Here is a 10,089-nt window from a genome sequence, read left to right as displayed (position 1 = left end):
CCTTCCCATTACCTTCAGTAAAAATCTGGGCCAAAACTGGCCCTTAATGAGCTTGGTGGGTCTAATATCTAAATCATATTCTTGAATATTTGTAACCCACTTAGCATGAGTCCCTAAGAAATAAATTTGATTTAATATATCTTTAATTGCATAGTGCAGGACAAAAAAACGACTTTATAATATCCCACATATGTCTTGAAATTCTTAAGAGACTTGACTACGACATAAGCTTTCTTTTCCATAGTACTATAATTTAACTTGTCATCTTGAATCGACCTACTCATAAAATCTATTAGCTGTTTGTGATCTTCCTTATTCTTTTGAAGTAAAACACCTGCTATAGTGTCCTCAGAAGCGAAAGAAAAGATCATAAATTCTTACAAATAATCTAGGCTAACTAGAACAAGAGCCTTTGCGATAGATCCCTTAATATCCTGAAAATCTTTTTTTGCATCATTTTTCCATTAAAAAATTTCGTCTTTTTTAACAAACTCTGGACAGACTTAACAATTTCCACATAGTTTGGAATAAATCTCCTAAGAAAGTTAGTTATTCCAAGGAAGGACTGAAGGGACTCAACATTTTGAGGCAAAGGAATTTTCTGAATGGCCTCAATTCTTTCAGTATCTATCTTAATCTCATCCTTAGAGATGATGTGACCAAGTAGCTTCCCTTTAGTTACTCCAAACACAAACTTAGCAGGATTTAAGGATATGGCAAACTCTCGACACTTGTCAAATTTTTTCCTAAGATGATCTATATGAGTAATATCGTCCTTTGGAAACACCATAAGATCATCTTGATATTTCAATAATTTGAACAATTGAACCTTTAAAATAATAGTCCATAACCCTTTGGAAAGTTGCTCCAACATTAGTCAACCCAAAAGACTTGAACGTTCCTTGTGGTGTGGTGAAAGTTGTCTTATATCGATCTTCTTTCTTTACCCATACTTGGTTGTAACCATAGAAACGATCTAGTAATGACGTCACACCGGAACCGTTATGCTTTGCAACATAGTTTCCATGTTAGGAAAAGGATAATTGTCTTTTTTTCAAGTTATATTAAGGTTTCTAAAGTCAACTCAATGTCTAATTGCTCCATTGTTCTTCCTAAAAATCACCAAATTGACACACCTCGATGAATGACGAGTCTGCACGATAACACCATCTGCAAGCACCTTCTGAATCTCTTTCTAAATCAACGGGGATAACTTAGGATTAATTTTCCTAAGTTTTTGACAAAAGGGCTTAACATTTTCATCCTTCAAAGGGATAGTATGTTCCATAACGTTTTTCTTATAACCTTTCAACTCATCATAGCAAAATGTTAAGACATCTTGATATTCACAAAGTAAATCGATTAATTTTTTCCTTTCTTCTTCATTAGTACCTTTACCAATCTTAATAATATTCATATCCTCAAAGGTACCAATGTTTAATTCAATGAATTCCATGGGATCAATCTTCTTTTCCTCATTCCTCTTTGTGGCATCATGCCTATCAAAGAGTCTCTTTGAAGCTATAATGTTCCTGGGAGTGGGATTTGCTATATCTTCACAAGTAGAATTGGATCCGTGCTCTCTAGAACATACCCACAAATCCTCAAATTCGTCCAAGTGATCAAGGAAATGTACAACTTGAATTTCATAATCAAATACCTGCCAATGCTTAACATTATCAGGACTTTAAGGCCTAAATATTTCTTCCATTTTGAGTTTATATTTTATCATCTCATCAAACATTTGAAAAGTAGATGCTGCAATGAAAATTTCATTAGCATGCCTGGTTTTTTCCCTTGGGACTGCCTCAAAACCAAATGCTTCAAATAACTCAATGGTGTCCCATACTGGATATCGATACTTCCTAAGTCTATCATTCTTACATGAAACTTTACCTTTGACCCATTGAATGATAAGATCTGAGTCTCTCTTGACATTAAATTTTTTTACCTTAAGATCTCTAACTAATTCAAGACCCATAAAAGGGCTTCATACTCAACCACATTGTTGGTAGCTTCGAACTCCAACCTAAAGGAAACTTTAAATATATGACCAAGGGATATTTGAACACAATCCTATCCCTTTTACCATGCCTGGAATGAACACCATTGAATTTCATACACCATACTTAATTCTTCAACCCATCAAAATTTTCTTCGAAATGAACTATATAATTAGACAGGAAAACATAGTTCCCAATATTACGCTGATCCATAATAGTATCATTATGGGGACTCATGGGGTCTTCCACATGAAATCTCTTTTTGGGCTTCCAGTTAAGTCTAACAAACACACTGCCCCTAGGAGAAGGAATAGTAGCATATGACTAGTTCATTTGAAAACTCCCTCCTAGATCAGAAGCCAACTTTCTTGATAACAACATTCCCCAAGAATCGGGCACATTGACTACAACAATGTCCATGAAAATCATTATATCAAGGTAGATAGATAATAGTACTTGTAAATCCTTAATCAAACCATGGAATCCAATCTTCTTTGGGTCCATAGCACATATGTTATAATAAGGTCTAGAGATATTCAAATTAAGTTGATTCATGACCCTTTTAGTCATAACACAAGTTGATGCACCAGAGTCCAACATGCAATTATATAATCAGAAACCATTAACTAGAAAAGTGATGAAGAAAGGTTGATGTTCCTTATTATCAAGATCCATTCTTTGCAAATAAACTGGAGCATCCTGATAAAAAAACCTCAAGATTCTTTTCATGAAAAATATTAGCATGGGGAGCATCAATACATTTTATTAACTTAGACTTCTGAGAGGGCATCTTTAGAATCTTGGTGACAAGGACCAAGATTTATGTATTATTAATCCAACCTCCCAAGTCAATATTTAAACCATGGTTGGAAATTCTAGGGGTATTTTATATATATATATATATATATATATATATATATATATATATATATATATATATCTTCAGCAGATAAGTTAATCCTTTATTTTTCACAATATCCAAGTCTTTCTCTAGAGATAAATTGGATCCATTCTTTGCAAATAAACTGGAGCATCCTAATAAAAAACCTCAGGATTCTTTTCATGAGAAAAATTAGCATGGGGAGCATCAATAAATTTTATTAACTTAGACTTCTGAGAGGTCATCTTTAGAATCTCGGTGACAAGGACCAATATTTGTGTATTATTAATCCAACCTCCCAAGTCAATATTTAAACCATGGTTTGAAATTCTAGGGGTAATTTATTTTTTTCTATTTATTCTTCAGCAGATAAGTTAATCCTTTATTTTTCGCAATATCCAAGTCTTGCTCTAGAGATAAATTTTCTCCATACAACTCAATAATTAAATCCTTGTCATCCACAACATTATTGATATTACAAGAAAATGGAAACGTTTCAACATCATAACTATTCTCAATGATTTCCATCCAGTCCTCCATAGACAAGTGATGCTCTTTACCAATAACATTAATTTGTTCACTTTTCACCGCCTTTCCACCATCCAAGCTTCCTCTTGCAATAGCACAAGTTGTCTCATCATGAAAAACTTCACAAGGTCTATAATATGGCAACAATTGATCAACAACTTTTGCAGACTCAAGTGGATTCAACAGTCTTTGTTCATGAGGAGGGCCTCTCTTTTTCTATGCATTATTATTTCTATTACTTTGTATCTTATTTCCTTGGTACCTCTCCATATTTATCATATGATTATGAAGGGTTGTAATCTAGTTTGCATGTTCAACTTTCATATCCTCGATGAGTTGTGTTAATTATTTAATAATATCCTTATCAATTTCTTTAACTTATTTAATTTTCGACACTTTGTTATGCTGACTCCTAGAAAAGCCTGAAACCTCATACTTCCTAGACAATTCTCTACATTTTTCCATATCTTCAACAAACAGTTGGGAAACCTTTCTATCATTCAGCTTAGCATGCCATAACTCATAAGAAGGATCAACAGGGAAAACATTTATATAATGCACCAACAGAGATTTTGCAATAGGTTTATAATATTGAGGTAAATCTCTTACTATACCGTTAAACCTCTTATTATATTCTTTACCAATTTCATCTTCATTATTCTTAATGGTGCTAGTGGTGCTAAGCAAGTACCTTTCTTCTTTTTTAATTCCCATATTTATCTGAAAATAACTGAAAATCGATCTTAATGAATCAAATGTACGATCAGGAAAAGCATGGAACCAATCCATAGCATCATCTTCCAAAGAAAGGATGGAATAACCTCATTTTAACATCCTCATGATTATAATTCACAGTAACACACCACTTTCCCACACAAATATCAAATTTATTAATGTGATCATTGGCATTGATCACATTAGTTCCTTGAAAGGAAGGCAACCACTTGACGGCTTTCTCTGGAATATCATGAGGATAACCTTGAATGCTACTAAAATTATAGGGAGAAAACAAGTCATTCATGATGTCTTGCTATGCTGGACAATGAAAAACAAAATGGATATCAGATAGAGCTTCCTATTCCAGATAAACAATAATTCTACGAGAACATAGCCTATTTAATCGTACTCTAAAATCCTTTTCAGGATTAGGAGTAGGATTAAGAAAACTACTTGGATTCCTTCTAGTATACGCTCTTGTAGAATACGAAACAAGTGGAGTCACCTCTCAAACAAAAATCTAAATCTAAGGACTCAATATTCTAAGAACCAAAGGTCAATAAAATGAAAACAAAGAACAAGAAACTTATCCCCGACAACGACGCCAGAAAATGTGTCGCCTAGGATGTACACCTAAGTGTGGGAAACATTTCCAACCCCACAAGTTATAGTCTTTACGGTGAAATGTTTAGAGTAGGCGCTGTCACCTATTCCCTACTCACTCTGTTTGAGCTCTCTCCTAGGCAAGCTAAGGGGGTAGTCCCTAAAGATATATAAACTAAGGAAAAAACTTGTTGAAAAAACAAGTCTAAGAGATCTAAGGGCAAGGATATTACTTAGTTCAATAACTTGAATTAATATTAAATGGCAAGCGAGATTACAATTATTAAGCAATGCAAGGAAAGGATAGATTCAATTAGATTAATATGACACTTAAGATGAAACAATGAGATATTGGTGCCTTAACAACGATTTTGAAACAAATTTAAAGTACTTGCACGATGATTTTTCAAGCTACAAGATAAGTAATGCTGCAAAAAATGTTAGTATAAGAAATCAATAAATCAAGGTAATCAAATATATGAGCAATAAACTTTAGAGAAGAATTGTAAGGAAAAGAGACTTATGCTTCGAAGTAAAGATGATATTCAAAAGACAATAAGCTTGAGAAATAATGCAAAACTTGCAATTATAGATTCAGCTCACACTTCCAATTACAATGATCAATTATGATGGATGTGTGCAATATCTATCTAATGTGAAGTGAAATATCTTGGTTAATTTTAATTATATGTCTATGCTAAGGGTGAAGGCCTTCTCCTCAATTGGCAAAAACCAATCTTAAACAAGGTTGTAGAAATAAGTTTTGGGGAAGGACGCTAAGGCCTCATCAACGATACCTACCTAGGACTTCTAATGACCCAAGTGCCTCTGTTCCTACAAGGGTTTTCCCACAAGAGAACTGCAAGGCCACTCATTTTAATCGTTGAGTAAGGAGACTAGCTCTTGAATTGAAAATATAAAAGGTTGTCCTAACTTTCTATACAGACAAGCTTATGCTTGGAGGTAAATTTTAAAATTCAAATGACAATGATAATGAGATAAGATTGTTCCAATGAGATACAATTATGACAAAATGCTCCAATGTAAGCAATGTTAAATCACTTAAAACCAAGCTTATCGAATATCGCTTAACACACAAGATTATAAGATTCCAATAGTAAATCAATGAAGCACTTTAAGGTTTACTCAATGAAACAATGGAAATATCTCAAATTCATTTAGATATAGTGATTTTTAGAATGTTCTTCACTTATTTGATATGACAATTAAAATAAGTGAGAGTTAAATGATGCAGGAACTAGTAATTAATGGCAAATGAGATTTCTAAGAACATAAAATGAGAATTTGCAACTCAAATACTAGATATAACTTATGATATCCATGAAATTCTAATCTAATCAAATGAGAGCAATAGAAAGGGTTAGTATCCAAATCTAAAACTAGAACAATGAGAAACTAACTAAGAAGATGAAGTATCCTCCCTTTTAAATAAGGAGGGGGACACCATGGGATTAAATCCCAAACTCCCTTCAAGCAAGAAGATCAATTTTATTTTGGCGCTTTGGACCCTCAGCTTGAGACCACTCTGGACGCCATTGCTATTTGGTCGTCAAACTACGCCATGGCAAAACGTTTAGCTCTGCCCTTTTCCATTTTGGGCAGTCGACTCTTCTTACTCCACGTCCCTGCCTGCAGATTCCCTTCTCCGGCAACTACCGCTCTTGTCCAAATGCAGCAGCAGTATAGCCGGGATCAGGGGATGGCCTAGCAGGCACGCATTCATGATGTTTCAACCTCAAGCCCTCATTCAGGCAGCCAAGATTTTACTCATCTCCAACAAGCAAGTTTTCAGATCCAAATAATTCTTCTGACAGGCAAAACCCTGCTACTTGAGGTCCGGCCGTCCTTCACAGTGCGCCATCTCTCAAAGATTCTCGAACAGAGGTTGGGGATCCCTTCCTCCCTTCTGCGGCTCCTCTTTGTTGGTAAGCAGCTTGACCACAATCGGCCTCTTTCCTTTTATAATATAGAAAGAAATGCCACAGTGATCCTATCTCTTCGTCTAAGGGGAGGTGCAGTGGGGCAATCCTCTGCCTCCAAAGGTTTTTCCTACAAAGATGTCGTACATGCACAGCCGGCCAAGAAGTCTGCCCAATCCACTGAGACTCCCAAACCTTTCTTGGTGGACAAAATGGAGGAAACCCCTGCCATTGAAATCTCTCATCCATCTTTGGAAGATCAATACCAGACATTTGCAGAAACAACCCTCATTTGCAAATTTAATGGCCTATGGCCCCGCACTGCTAATCTATACCAGTGGGTCCATTCTAATTGGACCAACAACTGCAAACTGTTTTTATGTTCGAAAGGCTTATTTATTGTAGTCTTTGCCTTCAACAAAGATTACCAGAGAGCCTTAGAGGGGGGCCCCTGGTTCTGGGGATCAGCTGGACTTTTCCTCTCTCCTTGGTTCCCAGATTTTGACCCCTCCTCTGCAGTCATCTCCAAGCTTCCTATCTGGGTCAGGCTACCAAATCTCCCCGTGCATCTATGGCATTTCGCTGTCTTTCAAGGAATAGGAGATACCCTTGGCCGCTTCCTGACAACAGATACCTCGAGGGGGGAGAAAGGAATATACACCTACGGCAGAATTTGTGCAGAAATAGACATTAGTAAAGGGCTGCCAGATCAGATCATCCTCAAAGTCGGGGACTTCCATTGGACGCAAACTTTGGACTATGAGAATACAGCGTTCAGATGTCGTCATTGCCATCAGATAGGGCATCTCCAGAACTCATGTGCAGCGTTCCTCAACAAAAAGAAGAATATCACTCGCAAATCCAAATCCAAGAGTTGGAAACCTTGTGACAAACTCCCTATGGATGACATAGAGTCCTCCAGCTCTGATGAGGAGGACATCGAAGTGGACGAGGAGAACTTGGAGCGCTCGAAGGACTCGCCCTTAGACCGCGATTTGGATCCTTCTGCGCCTATATTCTCGCAGAAACGTACTCATGAGTCTTCGCCCTCTGATTCAGACAAGGAGTCTTCTCCTTTAGCTCAGATCAGTCTGCAAGTAGTTCCGGTCCAGCCATACCAAAATGGTTGGGTCAAAGTCAGCAAAAAGAAAGGAAAAAAATGTAGATTGGAAAATTCTACTCATGCTGGGTAGACTCCCTAGTCCTGCTCGTTCTTTCTGTCCTCTCTACTTTCTTCCGCTTGTGCCGTGGTTTTTTGGGACCGAGGTTGATTTCATATCATTTCCAGCTCCCCTGCTCTTTTGCTTCGCTTCTTTGCAAGCTATGATTGTACCATATGTCTTTTCTTAATAGATTTAGTCTCAATTCATAAAAAAAAGAAGATCAATTTTATTATTATCTTTACAATGAGGAAGAAACCCTTTAAGAAAATGATAAAGGCTCTTCCAATACCTTGAGGAGATTACATAGACGATTAGCACGTCTTCAACAAAAAAATCATTCCTCAAGCTAAAAAATACCAATGAAGAGAGCACAAGCCAATAGATAGCAATATTTAGTGACAAATGACTTGTTCCTAAGCCTTAAGAGACACGTGAACTTGATGAAAATGACCTCAAAGGCCCCCGACCTAGAAAGGAAAAGGCTAGAAATTTTTTGATGATATTTATGTGAAAATTGCAAATGTTTTCAACCCTTAACTTCTTTAAAGTTAATGTGAAAACCCTCCAAATAAATTTGCTTCAGATCATAAGGGTACATTACCTTCCTTAAGCTCATGGCTAGGAGGAAAGAGGCCTCAAGGGCTTGTGGCTAATCTCCAAAATGGTCTTCAAGGATCAATTTCGAAAGGCTAGCTGTTAGCCTAAAAATATGATGATAAAACCCCTTTCAAATATGAAGATAAGTCTGCAAAAATCTGAGGGTTAGTCCTTAAAATAAAATGAAAATATAAGAAGCCATAGAGGACTTGAAATTAGAAGAAACAAGCTCCCAAGGCTTTCGATTAGGCTATAGATGAACCAAAAGGGTAGCGACTAGACAAAATAAGATTTATGATCAAGACTTGAGCCTAAAAATTTTCTATCAATGTACAAAATCGAAACCCAAGTGATATTTTCATATGAAAAGATGGAGAAATAATTTGGAAAATTATTTACAAAATTTTATAATGAAAACCCTTGGCAAATAAATTAAATTTAGAGTGAGAAAGGGTCTCAAACCCTTGCGGCTACTTGTTTTAAAGATCCATGTGCAATGAATTAATATCTTCAGTCCTCTTACTATACAAGACTTCTTGTTTCCCTTAAAGACAATTTAGGTTTTCCGTTGAGTAGGTTTCCTTGGGATTGAAGCCCCCCTCTCTGCGGCTCTGTAATTAAAAAATCAAGAGCAATAACAAAGCAAATTTTTATGACTAATATTGCAAATTTCAGCCCTAATCTCTGTGGGTAGATTTTCAGCAACTTAAAGGCACCAACCTTTGAAGAAGAAACCTATTATTGCATTAACCTTTTACATTACATTGTGAAAGTTGACCTTATCCTATACGAAAGCTAACCAAGGTATGGTTCAACTCTTATCTCTGTTATGAAAACTGTGTGTGCATTGATAACAATTAAAGTTTGTTGAGCAAAGGTCCTAAGTCATTTCTGAACTAGTTTTATTCAGTGATTAGGATTGTTCATAAAGGGGTTCTTACAATAGAGTTTTCTTGATTTCACTATAAGAAGTATTTGTCATGTTGAAGGATTTGTTAGATATCAAAGTACTGTGTGTTTCTTTGAAGCCTTTGTGTTGAAAAGTGTAATTAGGTTTGGTCTTCATATTGACATGTAATTGTGACTTTTGTAAATGATGGAAAGAAGAAAATAAAAGTATTATTGTAATGTTTGCTTCATGGTTTTTATGAGCAAGAAATTTTATTTTTAGATGGCTCTTATTGAGAGCTTTTAGGATTTGTCATTAAAGTCAAAGGGTCAATATCATGTATGAAGAACCCTTCTTGAGCATGTCACAAATGTATTTAAGTCTATAAGATTTTCTAATAGCCCTCCAAGACAAGCACATGTTTCTCCTCTTCAAGTCGGCCTCAAGATGAAATGATGGTGCCCTGGGTGCAGGCGATATTGACAAACGTTCAAACCCTGATACAACTTCCTCTAATTCTAGCGGAATCCCTTCATCTTTCTCAACTGGAGTATCAATCATCTATTTCTAGACTGACTGTTTAATTAATTTTTCCCTTTTTGGCCACTATAACCAATCCTTTTTTTATTAATAGCCAAACCTTCATTATCGGCACAATTTCATAACAGAGGCACTTAACACTATCGACCATGTTTTCCCAAATGAAATGCGTTAACACGCAAAATACACTATCAGTGGGGTTATTCCATAAGAAATGGAATATCACTAT

Source organism: Pinus tabuliformis, chromosome 4_1 (assembly GCF_031772625.1).
Source record: "Pinus tabuliformis cultivar Carrire ecotype Pingquan chromosome 4_1, CPIR1, whole genome shotgun sequence".
NCBI classification, from domain to species: domain Eukaryota; kingdom Viridiplantae; phylum Streptophyta; class Pinopsida; order Pinales; family Pinaceae; genus Pinus; species Pinus tabuliformis.
Note: the sequence above shows the minus strand (reverse complement) of the source record.